Source organism: Oryx dammah, unplaced genomic scaffold (assembly GCF_014754425.2).
Source record: "Oryx dammah isolate SB20612 unplaced genomic scaffold, SCBI_Odam_1.1 HiC_scaffold_20, whole genome shotgun sequence".
Taxonomy (NCBI): Eukaryota; Metazoa; Chordata; class Mammalia; order Artiodactyla; family Bovidae; genus Oryx; species Oryx dammah.
Window position 1 is genome coordinate 63,287,389 of NW_024070204.1, and position 18,344 is coordinate 63,305,732.

The 18,344-nt window shown below is 45.4% G+C and overlaps 1 protein-coding gene, 1 non-coding gene and 1 pseudogene across 4 annotated transcripts in view; 1 reads left to right on the forward strand and 2 right to left on the reverse strand.

The window, feature by feature from the left end:
• ARHGEF28 (Rho guanine nucleotide exchange factor 28) overlaps positions 1-18,344 on the forward strand; it is a 340,651-nt gene that overhangs the window by 39,069 nt on the left and 283,238 nt on the right. The gene's annotated exons all lie outside the window — the stretch shown is intronic.
• On the reverse strand, positions 2,531-2,648 carry LOC120879746. The gene has a single exon (XR_005724889.1). It is a non-coding gene; the product is annotated as a U8 small nucleolar RNA (small nucleolar RNA).
• Positions 4,867-8,492, reverse strand: LOC120879401 (annotated as a pseudogene).

The window sequence follows — 18,344 nt, forward strand, 5'->3', positions numbered from 1 at the left end:
TGGCAGAAAGGAAGTCTGTTTTCTTAAACACTTAAATGAACAAGTGCTTGTCAACTGATCTTACAAAGGTACCCAGCCCATTTCTGGCAGGATTGGTGCCTTTCTTTTGTTCTCTGCTAGCAATCAGTTCATCTTTGCTCTAATGTTAATTACATGAGATTGGCTGTTTCATTGTATGCTTCCTACTGTAGGGCAGGAGTTTCCAAGGGCAAGGACCCTGAACTACTGTGGGTGAAAAGTCCCTTGGCTTTTGGGAACAAATGGGACCCAGAATACAGGAGGAGAGATGGATGAGGGAATTGGAGGCAGAACCAGAAAGATAGAGCTCTGAAGTCCTGATATGTGACCAGCTGATGTTATGAAATGTTGGTTTCAAAATAGGGAATGAAGTCTTTGTTCAGAATGACGTGATATCTTAAGTTTGCGGTAATAAAAGGAAAGAACCATAGTCATTCTTTCCAATAGTTTAATGTAGTTAGAAAAGGGAAATGAATTGGTAGAGCATAACTTGGCATGAGCTCATTTCAGAGATGGGCAATGGATGTGGTCTGGAGCTGATATTATAGACTGTCCTTCAATAAATCACTCATTTGCTGTGATTAAGTTTACTGGGTACCTTCCACACCTGGGATATTTTGTATGGTATCGGTGCTTTACTAAATGCTTTGTCAGCTCTCATCTAAAATGAGGTTTTCCCCACAAATATGTAATATAAATTTATAGGCACACAGCTAGACAGATCTGTAATATACACGGGCACATGCACACGCACTGAATCAGGGGATGGCATATTTTCTGTGATTTGGCTAATAGACCTGCTTGCTCCAAACTGTGGGCCCTGCCTTTCTTCCTCTATTTGTGTCTTTGAGTCAGTGTTTCTTAATCAAGGCATGATTTGTTGGTAGGGAAGATCAAGGCTTTATATCCACGACCATCATTACCATATTAACCTGGATTATATCACTCCATTAGTTAGCTTTCACCTAGTGGAAGATAGGAATGTAAAGCACTAGGAGATGAAAGGTAAATGTGTATGTGTGTATATGCTGGGAGTGGGGTTAAGATAAACTAAATTTAGTTGCCTTATGAGAAGTCCAAAGATGATGAGGAACAGTGATTAAGCCTGACCATGTATTTGGCCTTGATATTATTAAACAGATTTATTTCTTACAGTTCTGAGGCTAGAGGTCCAAGCTCAGGTGCTAGCATGGTTGGGTGAGGGCCCTCTTCTGGATCACAGACTTCTCATTGTGTCCTCACCCGTCAGGAGGGGCTAGGGAATGGGCACTCATTCCATTCATGGGGCCTCCATGCTCACGACCTAAGAACCTCTTAAAGGCCCCATCTCCTAACCCCATCATCTTTGGGGTAAAGTTTTCAGCATACAAGTTTGCGGGGGAAACACACACACTCAGGCCTGCACTCATCACACCTGTGTATTCTGTTGATGCAAACGCTTTCCACCTCTAGAGTAGGTAGAGTGTGGTTCAGTCCATGGCATGTGAAGATCTGCCTTGATGTGCTGTTTACTTCTTTGCTTCAGGTTCTGCAGAGTGTAGCGTTTAGTTCCTAGTTCCTTTCTAATAGTGCATTTTTCAGAATAATGGGCTCAGTGTTGCTTTAGGGAACACATTGTTATGTGAGAGCCATAGAAAACTTGATCTGAAAAGGGGACTTCTAATTTTCCTGAGGACTTGAGTAAATAGTCAGAGGGAAGGGGCCAAGTTCCACCTGCCTCACAGCAGGCACTGCAGGTTTTGGAGCACATCCAATCCTGAGAGCCGCCCGCTTGTTCAAGTTCAGGTTGACAGAAAGACAGAGCCTTGTTTTGTGGTCTCCCTTGGTGAGGACTATCAACAAACTTATATGCCATGAAATAGAACCATTCACTCCAATAGAAGATATGCATATTTGGGTATTAAATTCTTTTCACCACGTTTTTGAAAAATCGAAGTAACTAGTATTCTGTTTTCATTTTTTTTTTAATAGCTAAAGAACATTTGTTTTTCACCAAGGCTTTATCTTGAGGACGTAACTAAACTGCGCCACCACTCCCCACCCCAATTTGAAGGAGGATTAGTACAGTGGATGTTATAAAGCAGGTATGAACAGTTTGAGAGACTGGAACCAGTATTAACTGACAAAAAACAACTTCCATTTAAATCATCATAAAAATGTTTAAGTAAAAAAAAAGGGAGGGAGGGGGCAAAGGGGTTTTCAGATTGAACAAGATTATCACATTTTATCTAATACATTCAATTCTGGCTGCTGCTGCTGCTAAGTCGCTTCAGTCGTGTCCGACTCTGTGCGACCCCATAGACAGCAGCCCAACAGGCTCCCCCGTCCCTGGGATTCTCCAGATAAGAGCACTGGAGTGGGTTGCCATTTCCTTCTCCAATACATGAAAGTGAAAAGTGAAAGTGAAGTTGCTCAGTCGTGTCTGACCCTACTTCAAATACAACTAAGGAGACAGCAACAAAAACTCAGTCTAATCGTAAAGTACATTAATAATCACGGATCGTCAGGAAGAATCAGCTAGGAGCAATCAGGGTGTTGCAAGTCCTGATTACGCAGAGCCGTTAATCGCGAATCATGCGAGCTTCAATCATCATGTTCTCAGTTCTGGCTAGGGTATACCAAAATGGAAACAGGATAACTGTAAAACAAAACTTCCACTATAGCACACTGCACACACCTGTGTTCCAAGCCCACCCCTGTCCCCCTAATGCTTCCAAACTCAACTGTTTCCCAGCCTGTTGGGCCTGTCTACGAAGGACGTAGATCTCTTTAATCCAATCTTTGTTGTAAGGCTGTTATGTCTGGGTATCAGCTCGGTAAACAAGGCAGCTGAGGTCTGCCAGGTCATCAGTAAAATCAAACAACTGACTGATATCAAATGTGATAGAGGGGCTGTTGGGATTCATTCTCTTCAGATGTTCTTCATACATTTTACAAACACCTTCCATACCCTTATTCACAGATTCATAGTCAGCGTAAGTTCTGCCTTCTGGCCTCTTGGTAGGCTATACCAGCAAGATGGTGTGAGACATTGTGCCAGAGTCTCCCTCTGCAGCGGATGCCGGCTCCGCCACCGCACACGAGCGTATCCCTCTGTTTTAATTTAACGGAAAATCAACATTAATATATAATTTATGAGCTGGGTAATTAAATGATAATTTAAATGAAAATATTAGGAATTTTAATGGTAGATCTGAAAAGAAATTATATGCTGATGTCCTGGGGGACTGTATCAAGGATAGTATTAGGTAGTTAACTGGTATGACTTTCTAGAATGTAGGAACTCTCCCATGAGGAAGGCCCTTTCTGAAGGAGACTTGAAGTTGGCTAGGCTCCCTTTTGAAGAAAAGGCACATCCGAGCCATCAGGAGCAGAATGGAAATCTGTCCAGATTTCTAAGAAGAACATGGCACAGTTCTTCAGGATGCAGGACTGTTCCCGTTTTGGGACATTTAACATCCTTGGTCACTGGGTGCCAACCGCTAAGGTCTATTCTCGTCAGCACTTCCAACATTCTCCTCTGTCCCTTTTCCTTGTAAGTATGCACAGGTCCCCACCAACATGAAAAGACCAGAATATCTAACAAAAGCCCCTTCACTGCAGTAGAAGAGATTCCCCATAACCTTGTAATTTCCAAAGACCATGGCCCCTTCTGAGTCCTCATTCTCCCTGACCTCACTGCAGTCCCTCATGAGCTCTACACAATTGTGTACTATTACTATTAAAAATTATGTATTTTTGGCTCTGTGCTGATTCTTCATTGCTCTGAGTGCTTTCTCTAGTTGCAGTGAGCAGGGGCTACACTCTAGTTGCTGAGCACAGGCTGCTCATTGTGGTGGCTTCTCTTGTTGAAGAACTTGGGCTCTGGGGTGTGTGGGCTCAGTAGTTGTGGCCCATGTGCTTAGTTGCTCTATGGCATGTGGGATCTTCCTGGACCAGGGATTGAACCTGTGTCTCTGGTCCAATCGAATCCGCATTGGCAGGTGGATTTTTTATTTTTTAACCACTGAACTACCAGGGAAGCCCACAGTTATGTATTATTATTGAATTATTGTTTAAGCTCTTAAATTGCTGCTGAACTCATGTGTTTGAAATTGTCTCTCTGTAAATGTCTTGAGGGTGGGATCTTATATTTCTCTTTGCCTTTAATAATATTCAGGACAATGTATTTAATTTGTTAGTTGAAGATTTTTTTTGGTAACTCATTGGACTGTTTTAATATTTAATCTGTAGGAAAGTTCTTTTCTGTTTTAATCTTGAATCCCCACTGCTGATTTTACATCCTAATTGTATATGTGAAATTTGTAGTTCTTTTTTTTTTCTTAATCAGGGCAAAGGTGAGACCCAGACTGGGTCTTTATTTAGACCTCTCCTCCTCGCCTCAGACGGGAGAGCACATCTGTGTTCATGCACACACTTGCACATACACACACATTCACAGATATACACATGCCTAGGAACGAACATACCAGCCAAGCTGGGAAAGAAGAGTGAGTTGCAGTGAGCGACTTAATGCAAATAGGGGTCAGTTCAGTCCCTTTGCTGCCTGTCTGGTGATGAGATTCTTGCCTGAGGTCTTAGTAGTAACTTCCCAGTGTGTTTCTCATTGAATGTTAAAACAAGGCCCAGAGAAAAAGGCACAAAGGTAGAGAAACAGGGACCCACAGAGGAGTGTCGGTGAAGAGACCTAAAGACAGATCCAGGCAAGGAACTACAAAGAGAAGCAGAGACACCAAAGCAGAGAGTAGGCTGGAAGGCAGCAGGGAGGTTGGGAGCCAGGAGGAAGATGGGGAACAGGACACCAACTCCAAAACTATCTCTGGCAGGGGAATTCAGCCTGCTTGGGGGCAGGGCGGGGCGGGGGGGGGGCGGGGTAGGGAGAGCGTTGGGAAGGAGAAGCAATTTTAGGAATTGGATGTTCCACCTCCCCTTGAGCCTGGGAGCTGTGCCCTGTTCAGTGGTGGCCCACCCCAGGCCTCCACACATGAGTCTGCCATCCTGTTCTGGTAGCTGAGAACCGGGGCCTGGCTACTTGGAAGCCACAGGAGCTGAGGGAGGTCCCATGACCCCTGGGAGATTCTGGAGGAGGGGTTGGGCTAAGGACAGGGGCTGAGGCCAGCTCTGTCCTCCAGATGGGCTCATCCAATGTAGTGGCTGCTCTGGGGGCAAGCACAGTGGGGGCCAGGGGTTCCGCAGTGGGCTGGGGCGCTGGAGTTGAAAATCGGCGGATCTCCTGGACTCTGGCAGTTTTGGGAGGCCCTGAGGAGGTGGGTCCAGGAGTCGGGGGAACCTCATCAAAACAGAACATGGCAGTTTTAAGTCAGTAGGGCTGGTGCCGCATGAAATCCAGAGCCTAGATGCCCTGCTTAGGGGCTCCCGAGGCCCTTGGGATTGGGTCTTATTAGGAAGAGTTCGGGCAGCTTGAGGGGAAAATGGTGAGAGCAGTGGGTTGTAAGCAATAGGAGGTGGAGCACGTATATTGGGTGAATATTTCCAGAAAGAGGGCAGTGAGGGGGTAGGAGAAGGGCTTCTGGGCCGAGGGCCAATGCCAGGACCAGGTGGAGCTTCCACCATATACCTGTCCGCTCGGCTCTGACGTTTGGCAAACAGCTTCCCTCCACCCCCTGAAGCCTTGGTGTTTCAGGGATTCCAGCAGAAGGGGCCGCCCGGTTCACTAACCCATCGAAGAACAACGCTCGAGAAGGGGGCTTAGGAGCCACTGGGGGTGGAGTCTTAGGAGTCGTAGGGGGTGGGGTCTTGGGAGCCATTGGAGGCGGGGTTTTAGCTGTCACGTGAGGCAATGTCTTGTAACTCCTGCCCCCTGGTGGCTGCATGAAGTTGCAGACTTCAGCCCCGAGGCTCATAGCGTCCTCTTCTGGACCAGATTCTGCGCCCTCAGCCCAGGGTTTTTCATCCAGGTTTTGCACCAATGATAGCAGCTCGGGGTTGGGCGAGTTCTTCGTCTCTTCATTTCCCGACCGGAACATCTGCTTTCGGGTTCCCCAACGCCGGGCCTCCTGGAGGATGCCTGTGCGAGCAGCTGGCATGGAGATGGGTTGCTCCTGGGCGCTGAGGGGCTCAGGGGCCGTGGAGCTAGGGGTAGGCGCTTCTGGGTGCGCAGCAGGTCGCAGAGGCGACGACCCGAAGATAGAAGCGGTGGAAGTCATGGCAGCTCCGCTAGTGGGGTTGGGGGGCTCTGGGCCTCCGCCTGGTGTAACAGGACGATTAGGGGCTCAGATGTAGAGGGAGCTGGTGGCCGTCACGGGGCCTGAGGGGCGTGGGGTGCTGGGGGAAGCGGGGACTGGCACGTGGCTGGGAACCCCTGAAGTGAAGCTGGGCACCACAGGAAAAGGTACCCTGCGGAGGAGACAGGAAAGGCGGTGGGGCGGCGCTGAGGCCTCCCAGGCTCTCATTTGCCCTCTTGGGAACTAGGGGCCGGAAAATAACCGAGGTGGTACCGGACCGCTGCCCTTGTAAACCGGGAGTAAAGGGCCTAGCTGAACGGTTAAAAGATGCTTTGAGCTGAGGTAGAGGTCCCACAGCCAGGGAGGAAAGGTCTGGGGGCTGGCTACAGGGGCTGGATGGGAGCAGAGCCACCTCTGGCGGAGCGCTTTGTGGCCGAGGTGGAGACTGTAGGCCCTGCCCATTGAGCGTGGCCGCTGGACCTTCCTGGGCCAGCTGCTGGGTGATGGGAGCAGCGCGCTGGCGCTGCTGTTCAAAGAGTTGGGCCCTCGCCCGGAGGCCTCACTCGGCTGCCCTCCCAGCCCCCGGCCCTCTGCTGTGCCTGAGATCGGCTTGGCTAGCTCCATGTCCAGGTAGGGGCTGTCCCAGTCGGACTGGTTGGTGAGGCTACGGGCGTCGGAGAAAGCCTCTTCGTCCAGCTGGGACTCACTGGTTGGAGGCAAGCCGTCCTCCTTAGCGCTGGTCCCGGCGGCAGCCCCAAAGCTCACCAGGGGGTACTTCTTGGCTCTCTGCCAATGTTTCTTAAACATCAGTACCCCCTTGGAGTGGGGGTTGGGGGCTGTGGAGAGCAGGGATGCAATCGTCCAGCATTTGGTCTTGGCCTCCTTCACACTCCTCTCGGAGGCTCTCGTCCTTTGTAGCTTGGCTTGTTTGGCCTTCTGGGTATAGGTGGCAGTAAGATCTTCTGCCACTGGGTGGGTAACAGGCCCCACCATAGAGGGGAGATGAGGGCCAGGCCGGAGGGGGCCATGGGGCAACAGCAGGGCCTCGTCAGGGGGTGGCTGAAGAGTTGTCCCATCCTCCCAAGATGGGGAGCTCACATGACTGTCACCCTGGCTGCGAGGGCCAAGGACAGCAGGTGCTGGCTTTGCAGGGCTGTCAGACAGGTAGACCTCATCTGGTGGAGCTCCTGGAGGGGTGGGCCTTGTGGGGCCTCAGCAGCGTGGTCGGCGGGGCTTTTCCTGGGTGGCTGGGCCGTCAGCATCACTGTCTGTCTCTCCTTAGTAAGCCTCACTTTCAAGGGGCGAGAGGAGGCGCCCGGGCTGGAGAGGTGGGGAACTGGAGCTCCTGGGGGCTTGGGACTCTGGAGACACGGGTCACAGTGCCTGAAGCTCACCCGGGGATGGTGGTCCCACAGGCCCCTCGTCCTCTACCCGCTGCACAGTGAGGACAAGCTGACTCCCTGAGATGTCGATGGGGCTCGCGGCACTCGCATGAGAGAGGCTGGTGCAAGAGACCCCGTTAATGGCCAAAAGCTGATTCCTCTCTTGGAGTCCTGCTCTGCCCGCCTGGCTCTGTTTTCAGATTTTCCTATGTATGAACACACACGTTAGAACTGGAAAGATGGTGAACTCTGCCTGGGCAGGGTGAAGCCAGAGGAAACTCTGGTGGAGGTCCGTAGTGGTCCTGACGTGCAGATCGGTCGTCCAACTATGGTGCCAGGCAATCTGTGTGAGTTAATTCCATCCTCTCAACAAGTTATTACAATGACATTCCTCTTTTCTCCATTCTACAAATGAAACTGAGGCTGAGATTAAACTACCCAAGTTAGGGAACTGCAGGGACAGGCCTTGAACACATGTTGCCTAGAAGCGAAACTGCTGCCCTTTAAAGTCTAAGTGCTGCAGCGATTCCCCGGTGGTTCACTGATTAGAACGCTTGCATTGTCACAGCCAAGGGCATGGGGTTGGATACCTGGTCAGGGAACTAACATCCCGCCAGCCACATGGCCCGGCCAGAGGAAGTAAATGTACAAAAAGTATACTATATCAGAATAATCATAAGTTTTAAAAATCCCCAAACCAAAAAACATTATACTTTCCATTCCGCAAGTCTTATTATGACCAACAAAGGTCATGGGTGAGAGAACCTCCAAGACAGAAATCAAAGGGACCAGGGGTCAGCAGGAAGTTGCTACAAGACTTTGTCTAATATGTCATTGGAAGGAGAGTTACTAAAGATAGTTCAATTGCATCTTGGTTTGGGGTGGGACCATAAAGTTACCGCGACATCTCAGAGGGGGAAAAAAAGGAAGTACATAAGAATCCTCAGAAGCCGCTGCAGACGGCCATCATAGAAAAGAAACTAGCGCATATGCAGTAGTTATTATTCTTATCATAGGTGGGTCACGTTTGTTCAGATCACAGGAGCCCAGGGGTATAGCTGGATGTTAGTCACAGTAACAAAATGGTTTTGGACTTGGCTTTTGAAAACATTTGAACACCAGTTCTGCCTGTTCCTCCTTTCTGAGACACAGCTTGAGAGACACACCAGGCAGAGTCTTTTCTAACAACTTCAACTGCAAAGCTCTCATTTTCCTAAACTCTTAAAGCATTTGCTGTTTAGTGTTACTTTCTCCACTCCTCGCTGCGCTGCTCACATTAGGCTGCTCCTTCCAGCATGGGTGTGGCCAGGCAGACCAGCGACCTCTCCAATCTCGGCTTCAGTGTTCCTTCTCAGTTCTTATCTTGCTTTGCTTCACAGCTTTTGCTCCTTTGTTCATTTCTCTTGGATTTTGTCACATTTGTCCTCTTCTAAATTTCTAACATGGACAGAGGAGCCTGGTGGGCTGCAGTCCATGGGGTTGCTAAGAGTCTGGCATGACTGAGCGACTTCACTCTCACTTTTCACTTTCATGCATTGGAGAAAGAAATGGCAACCCACTTCAGTGTTCTTGCCTAGAGAATCCCAGGGACGGGGGAGCCTGGTGGGCTGTCGTCTATGGGGTCACACAGAGTTGGACACGTGAGAAGCGACTTAGCAGCAGCAGCAGTCCCCTTCTAAATTTCTAACATGGTAATAGATGGTTGGGAGTGTGGAATGTGGAATAAGATTGCTTGGTTTTAAATTTCCATTCTACCATTTAGTTGTTGTGTGCCTTTGAGCAAAGTATTTAACCTCTCTATGCCTTACTTTTCCCATCTGTAAAATGAGGACAATAGCAGAAGGTATTCTATATGTTTGTGAGGACTGGATGAAAATTGTCTAATACAATAAATAGTGCTCCGTAAATGTCAGCCCTATTTCTCTGTTCCTCAGTGCCTTTTGTGAGCTCTGCTTCCTCTACCTTTCTCTTGGAGTTCTCTAAGTTTCTGTTCTAAGCCCTTTTTGAATTTTTTTGTATTCAGTCCCTTACTCCTTCTCATTTACTCCCAAATGACTTTAATTACTGTTACTGTACTATCAAAATCTTTCTCTCCAGCCCAGACCTCTTTCTTGAACTCCACGTCCCTGCTTTTGACCTGTCTTGGACACCAGTCATCACATCTCAAGCTCTTAATGGCCAGAACTCATTTTTATTTCTTTCCAAGTCATCTATCTGCCTCCCCTTTCACTTTCCCCTTCTTGGTCAGTGGCACCGTCTTCCCCATTGTCTAAGCTAGGAACCGAGGAGTTACTGTAGATTCATTCCTCATGGTCCTTATGCCCTACATCTAGTTAAGCACCAAGGCCTTTTCATTTTGTTCTTTAATCACTCACATTTCTTTGTCCTCCCTAAAACGTTGCTTTCAATCAGGCTCTCACTGTCTTTTACCTGAACAATAGCAATGGTCTCTTGGTTGACGTCTGTGACTTTGGTCTCTCTTTTCAGTTCATCTTAGCCCTGCGTCTCAGTGATTTCTCTAACACGCAATTTGGGTTGCTTGCCTCTGTTGCCTAAAGCCACTAACTGGCTTTAAGTTCATGTTACTTAGTATGATGGAACACTGGGGCCTGGACACATTTTCCATCTTTCTCTCCCCCACTACCCTAGGCACACTTTCAGTAGTCCTGGAGGTGTTTGTAGCTCCATGAATAACCCTTTCTTGAATGCTTCCATGTAGTTACTCCTATTTCTTCTACTTGAAATGTCCTCCCGTTTCACGGCCTACCTGGTGAACATCAGTGATTTTCAACAAGGGTCACTGTTGGCATTTGGGTGGGACAGTTCTTTGAGCAGAATCAATCCAGTATTATTGGATGCTCAGCATGCACGGTTCCTGATGGTGAATGCCAGAAGCAGTTCCCTTTCCTCTTCTGCTCTTCCCCTGCCCCACCAACTCAGTCACGGAAGAACCAGACACGCTCTGCCCTCATTTCCAAATGCGTTTCCAAGTAGGCATGCCCCTAGTAAAAAGCAGTTGTATGTATTCTTTAAGCCTTAGCTTAGGCCTTATCTCCTTGGGGAACCATGCCTGATACCTCAGCTACTGACTGATTTGAGCGTTTCTATCTCCCTGGATTCGCAGAATCCCACACATTTTATATTCTTATTGTTTTCCGTTTTCTCACTGGGCTGGCAGTTTCTCTAGGAAGAACTCATCCCTGCATCCCCAATACCTAGGATATAATAGACACTCAATAAGTATTGTCAGGCGAATGTACGCTCCTTGGTTCTGTCTCATCACAACAAAGATCTGGAGTGATGGACATTAAAGCCCTCGGTGTGTCGCAGCTCTCAGGTCTTGGACAGACCGTGTTACAGCTCTCAGGTCTCGAATGGACCGTGTTATAGCTCTTAGACAGATCAGTGTTACAGCTCTGTTACAGCTCTATTTTATTTAGATAATAACAGGAAAATCCATCCTCGAGGCATGAGGGCATGTCGACCCAAAGACTCGAAGAGAAGATCACCCCAGCACGTGGGGAGGAGGGGGGAGAGAGAGAGCGCCCTGGCCCTTTGGCTCCTCTTTTTATGTGCTCCCCCCCTGCCCTATGTAAATTGGGTTAGCCGGGAGTGTTGTTTATTCTACCTGAGGTCCTCACTCCAGTCGGACCTTCCTTTGTTCTATTTTTGTGGGCTTTTCTCTTCCTTATCTTTTAGCCACTGCCATTTTGGACTCCTTTTTCCTATTCTATCTAACAATATTTATAGAGAAAGCGAATGATTGTGTTTTTCTTGGTATATAGTTAAGTTATCTGTTCCTCTAGCTTATTTGCCTGTTTCATATCAGTATACCCTTTCTTTTCAAATAGATTGATAGACATTTGAAGGAAGACATTTATACTTTTTTTTTTTATGAGTACTAAGCATATATAGGAAGTTCGGAGTAAATGTGCTAAACTAAATGAAACATTTAGAAACTAGCTGTTTCTCTGAGGTTAAGCTTCATCTCTTTTAATCATTAAGGTCATATTTCTAAATGTGAAAGCATCATTTGAGAATTTCTCCAGGCTTTACTCATTTGTTCCACTAGTCTTATAGTTTAGAATTGGGTGCAGTAGTCTAGCTATTCTGGTTTAAGAATTTAATTTTTGTGGTTAGTAGGTGGACAGTACCTTTTTGTTCCTGCAAAGACTGTATAAAGCCTAGTTGGGAATGGGGAGGTGGATGGAGGTGGTGCAAAGCCACAGTTTGCTGTCTGAAATGCAGATGAGAGCCATGGGGGAGGTGGTGCCGTCCACCTCTGGTTGGATTTGTTGACATCTCAGTAGACATGCCCTAAGTTACCGGGAGAATTTTCCATGTGCCTATTCCCCCAGCTACTTTATTTTGTCTCTGTAGTCTATTTAGCAGTCTTTGGGTCAACCCTGTGACAAGACGACCTTAGGTAAGTTACTGCCTCACTTCAGATACTTTTTTGGCTTCACATTGCCTCTAGAAGGGATTTTCAATCAGAAGTATGTGGTTTTTTAATCTTGGATCTCACAAGCTTAAACTAAGCCTGTGACTCCACAAAAGAGAGCCAGTTTCATGACTTAGTTACTTTGTTTCTTGCCCATAAATAGTATTTCCTACTTTGTTCACTTATGTTTCTTCTCTAACATAGTTCTGAATTTCTTTTGACATTTTAAAATTTGAAATTTATTCTTAAAGCTGTCACACAGAATAATCAAAACATGTCACAAGCTGAGAAAGAATCCTAAAAATATTTTAAGCAGTAGCAATATCATTGGAAAATGAGGGTGAGAGGTGAGGGGCAGTGGACCACCTATGGTTGCCACTGCAAAAGAGAAAATTGATTAGGATACATAAATTCTAACATGGCTTTTCAAATTGACCGTTTTATTGAGATAATTGTACAGTCGCATTCAGTTATAAGAAATACTGTTGGTTGTTGTTTATTTGCTAGGTTGTGTCCAACTCTTTTGCTACCCCATGGACTGTAGCCTGCCAGACTCCTCTGTCCATGGGATTTCCCAGGCAAGAATACTGGAGTGGGTGGTCATTTCCTTCTCCAGGGGATCTTCCTCACTCAGGGATCGAACCCATGTCTCCTGCATTGCAGGCAGATTCTTTACTGCTGAGTGCCTGGGAAACACTGTGGAGAAACTTTATACTCTCTGCCCAATGGTAATATTTTATAAAACTATAATAAGCTCAATTGCCCTACAGCTCAAATGGTAATGAATCTGCCTGCAATGCAGGAGACCTGGGTTCGATCCCTGACTCGGGAATATCCTCTGGAGAAGGGAATGGTAATCTACTCCAGTATTCTTGCCTGGAAAATCCCTTGGACAGAGCAGCCTGGAGGGCTGCAGTCTGTGGGGTCACAAAGAGTTGGACATGACTGAGCGTCTAACTACTGCTATACTAAGATCAATTGATATTGACTGTGATACAATGTACTCATCTTATTCAGGTTTCCCAGTTTTACTTATATTTACTAGTCTCTGTGATCTTAAATTTCAGCATCCCTTTTTTCACCTGTGTAAGTTCATGCATTCACCGCCACAGACAAGAGACTGAGTGGTTCTGAAACTGCTAGGATCCCTCATGTCGCCCCTGTATAATCATGACCGCCTTCCCTCCTTACCCCTCCCAATACTGTATTCCACCTCTGGCCACCACTAATCTGTTGTCCGTTAATTTTTCTCATTTAAAAATGTTATTATATGTGTGGGATTATGGTCTGTGACCTTTTGGGATTGGCTCCTATTGATCAGCATAATTTCCTAAGGATCCCTGTGGTGTAAATAGTTTGTTCCTTTCAATTTCTGAGTAGTATATATTGCTGACTTAGGCATGTACACACGTAAGTGTGCACGCAGACAGCAGACTGTGCTGTCTTCAACGTTCAACTGTTGAAGACATCTGGGCTGATTCTAGTTTTTGGCTGTTATAGGTAAAACTGTTACCAATAATATACAGGTTTTTGTGTGAACATAAAGTTCTGTTTCTTTGGGGGTGGGGAAAATAACAGTTAGTGGAATTACTGGTGGCAACGTGTATTTAGTTTTTAAGAGATTGGCCCAGCTGTTTTCCAGAATAGCTATATTATTTTGCATTCTTACCAGCAATGTGTAAGTGATTAGTATCTCTACATCCTTTCCAAGATTTGGTTATGCCACTGTTTTTTGTTATAGCCATTTGAATGGTATATTGATATTTCATTATGTGTGTGTGTGGTTTTTTTTTTCACATTTATAGCCTTCTAATGTCTTTTGTATACATATTGTGTACATATATTATTTCCAAAAATGAGATTATACTATATGTTTTAAATAACTTTCATTTTAAATTTAACTTGGAATGAACATCTTTCCAAGGCATTAAGTATTTCTTTCTATAGTAGATATGACAGCTGTGTAGCATTCCAATACATGAACCAAAGTTCTCTTTTTGAATTAATTAACCTAGAACATAGTATTGTCTCAGGTATAAAACACAGTCATTCCTTATATGTATATACATTTATCCCTTGGTATTCATGGAGGACTGGTTCCAGGCCCGCTGGTGGACACTCAGATCTGTGGATGTTCAAGTCCCTTGCATGAAATGGTATAGTGCAGTTAGCCCTTTGTATCTTCAGGTTCCACATCTGCGGATATAGAAGACTGATTGTATTGTGAATTGATCACCACAGTAAATCCAGTTAATATCCATGGTGGTTTTAATTTGCATTTCTAAAGTGGCTAATGATGTTGAACATCTTCCCATGACCTTATTTGCCATGCAAATATCCTCTTCAGTGAAATGTCCATGTCTTTTGTCCATTTTCTAACTGGACTGTTTGAGCGTTCTTAATATATTCTAGATACTAGTCCTTTGTTGGGTATTTTCTCCCAGTCTGTAGCATGCCTTTTGATCTCCCTCACTTGGGCTTTCATAGAGGAACACTTTTTAATTTTGATGTCTAGCACGATAAAAAAAAAAAAAAGGTTTTAGTCTTTAATGTCCAGTAGTCCCTTGAGAATCTGAAGCTGTAAACTCTTGTCAGAAAAATGCACATCACACAAAATTTCATACCTAAATTTTTGGTGTTCACAGACTCTATAAAGTTCACCAATGAACTATAAGTCATATAAATCCACTTAATTTGCAGTAATCCTGCAGAAGACTCTGGGGAGAGTTACTTTTCTTTTGTTGAAGTAAAAAGTGGAGAAACTCTATAATTTACAAAATAAGAGAAAGCTATATTAGCCAGGCTTTATTCTGTTGAGGACCTAACTCAAATGCCTCTTTCTCAGCAATATTTTTCTTGACTACTCTGGGATACATTGCCAGATTGCTGCTTTAAACTTCTTGGGCTGAACAGCTCTGCCAAGAAGACAGTCTTTCTTGTATTGAATTTGAGCTTTAAGGCATCAGCAAACAGTGAACCTGTGGGCATTTCACACCTGCCAGTTCAGTTTTAATAGCATGACTGTTTACAGTATGTGACTTATTTTTCTTGCTCCATTTCCTAGTTTTATAAGGATGAGTGCAAAATAAGAAAATAGAAATGAGATGCTGGTGGTGAAGCAAGGGTTGATAAATTTGATATGATCATTATCTGTGCCCTAGCAGAGAATTGTCAGCATCAGTTAGTTGTATTAAACTTGATCATGCATTCCATTAAGATGGAAAAGTAAAAAGCTCACTGTCAGAAAAACGAGTATATTTTGTTTACATTCTGACTCAAAGCAAACATGAAATTAGGAATGTTGTTAGGTCTTTGGCACAGGAGTCTCACCCCCTGGAAGTCTGTTGTTCACTTTTGTCTCAGATTTTCTTTTATTTATTTATTTAAAATGTTGGCTGCACTGGGTCGTCTGTTGCTGCGTGGGCTTTTCTCTAGTTGTGGCGAGTGGGGCTACTCTCTAGTTGTAGAGACACGGGCTTCTCATTACAGTGGCTGCTCTTGTTGCAGAGCGTAGGCTCTAGGGCATGCGGGCTCAGTTGCCCTGCAGCACGTTGAATCTTCCTGGACCAGGAATTGAACCCATGTCCCTTGCACTGGCACGCATATTCTTAACCACTGGACCACCAGGGAAGTCCCTGTTGCAGATTCAGTATGTGTTGTTTTAGGGATGAATTGTGTGTTAACATAAGAGGCCAGTGACCTTTACTTCCTCTGGTTTCCAGACTTGTTACTCTAATTTATCTAGTTCCTCAGTGTTTCATAAAAATATCATGTATCCGGGTCTGTCTTTGTGCTGAATCCTCCTTTCTCTCGTTCTATGTATGTAACTCGTTTATCACCTCATGCGTGTCCTATACTATCGTGTTCTGCCAGCTCAGGGGTATTACTCTTTTACCCTTAACTTTTCATAGCTATAGATCTTATCCTGGCCAGGTTGTAAGCTCATCCATGCTAGGGACAGTATTATATATATACTTTATATATTTTATTATCCCTCCCATGACAGCCTGCATAGTGTTGTGCAGTGAATTGACTTTGACATGAGAGAGGAGCTTTAGAGCTATGTTGCTAATAAGGACATTGATGCCCTGATAAGATGGAACTTGCCCACAATGCTTGAGTGATTGAGCTTTGCACTGACTATGAAGGATACACTAAACAGATTAATAGCAAAAGTGAGCCGGTAAAGGGAATGTTCCATTGATGTATAAAAAAGCTTTTTGAGGGCTTAATCACTCTGTGTGCAGATACATCCTGTGAAATACAAGCAAGTGTGACTGGTTTGGCAGAACATTTTGCTAGCAGCTAGCTCCTGCTCCTCTTTGTACTTTACAAACGTCCTCTAATTTAGGCTGTCCCATTTCAGACTCACTGGCTCCCCTTCTTCCTCCCCACCCCCAGTCGTTGGAATTAATGAGATCCTTTTGAATGGTTATTGTGTTGCCTGCTTTCTAATCTTCAGACATTTCCCCACACTGAGTTCACCAAGTAATTCTCTTTCTCATAAAGCTGCTTCGACCTGCATAAATCAGGTAGATAACTCCAGTCTGAAGCAGGTCTGTAGACACTGCTGTGTATTCAGCAGTACGTTTATTTCTGAAATGCTTTTTTCCTGCCCATCCATTGTGTTGGCATGGAAGGTTTTTACTTGGACTTACCTCCCGTTTAAGTGTTCTTTTCTCCTCCTGTTAGTATAACAGCTGTGAAATACAATTAAAATTCTATACTCCAGGGTTCACTGAAGGAGCGGTGAATCAAGATTTCTGTCTCCAGTGCCGCAGGTTTCAAACTAAGGTAGCAATAGAATTACCCCAATGGTAATTGCGCTCTGCTCTTTGAAGTTTCATAGTGGAGGGGGACTATTTGGTTCTGTAAAATCAAATACAATTCTGTGGAGTTAGGACTTCCCTGGTGGTCCAGTGGTAAAGAATCTGCCTTGCAGTGCAGGGGGACATAGGTTCATTCCTGGTTGGGGAACTAAGATCCTGCATGGCGCAGAGCAATGAAGGCCATGTACCCTGGAGCCTGCATGCCACAGCTGCTGAGCCCACACCACAGCTGGAGCATCCGCGCACCTCCACGAAAGATCCCACATGCCACGACTAAAGATCCCACATCCTGTAACCAAGGCCCAACGCAGCCAAATAAAAACATGAATGAAAAACCCTGTGCAGGTTGACGGTGTTATAGTGATGTGGTACAGTGCTCTTCAGAATTCCTGATACCTGGGAATTCTTCAGGGCTGCCAGATGAGGCTGAGTTGAAGAGACCTCATTCTTACCCTTTCACCCCAATTACTGCCAAATCATTTTGATCAGTCTAATATGTAGAAGTTATGAATGATTTTATTTGAAATAAAGATTCAAATGCTTAAAAAACCCTTTGTGTATGCTTCATATGCAATGATTGGACTTCCCAGGTGGCACCAGTGGTAAAGAATCCCCCTGCCTCTGCAGGAGATGGGAGAGACACCAGTTTGATCCTTGAGTCGGGAAGATCCCCTGGAGGAGGAAATGGCAACCCACTCCACTATTCTTGCCTGGGGAATCCCCTGGGCAGAGAAACCTGGCTGGGTACAGTCCATGGGGTCGCAAAGAGTCGGACCCGACTGAGCATGCATACATTGTAATATGCAGTGATGATAAATGATAGTTACAGCTAGGGTTTATTGTGTGCCCATTAAGTGTTTTCTCTTTTTACTCTATCAAATCTCTTAATCATCCCAACAGTCTTAAGAGGTAGGTACTGTTACTGGTTCTACTTGACACATGGCCCAGGGAGGTAAGTAACAGGCCCAGAGTCACACAGACTAGGGTAGAACTGGTGTTCAAACACAGTCTGTTTCTGAGCCTATACTCCTCACTATGAGGTTCTTACAGCTTTTTAGCCAAATGAATTTCTGTCTTTCAGATTGTAGTAATGTTACAAAAGGACAGTGCTGAGGCCAAGGAGAGCATGGGCTCTGGGGTCAGACAGGCTGGATCCACATGCCTTGGCCACAGTTAACCTCTTGGTTTCATTCTCAGTCAAGTGGCACAACTTTGCTGAGCTTTTCTTTGCCCTTGTGAAGTGGAGACAGCGGTGCTGGAGGCCCTCCTAGCTGAAGAGGGCAGGTATCAGGAAGGCCCTTTAAAGTGAAGCTCCTTAGAATGGGGACCACAATTCAGAGGTAGCAGTCGTGGAGAAAAGATTTGCCTGGGGTTCTAGTTTTTGAAAATGAAATTGAAATTCTGAAAATATTTATAAAATTTATATTTTATTCCTTTGGCTGAAAGGCAGCAGAACATCAAGGCTAGAGCTTACAGTTCTGGAATGGCT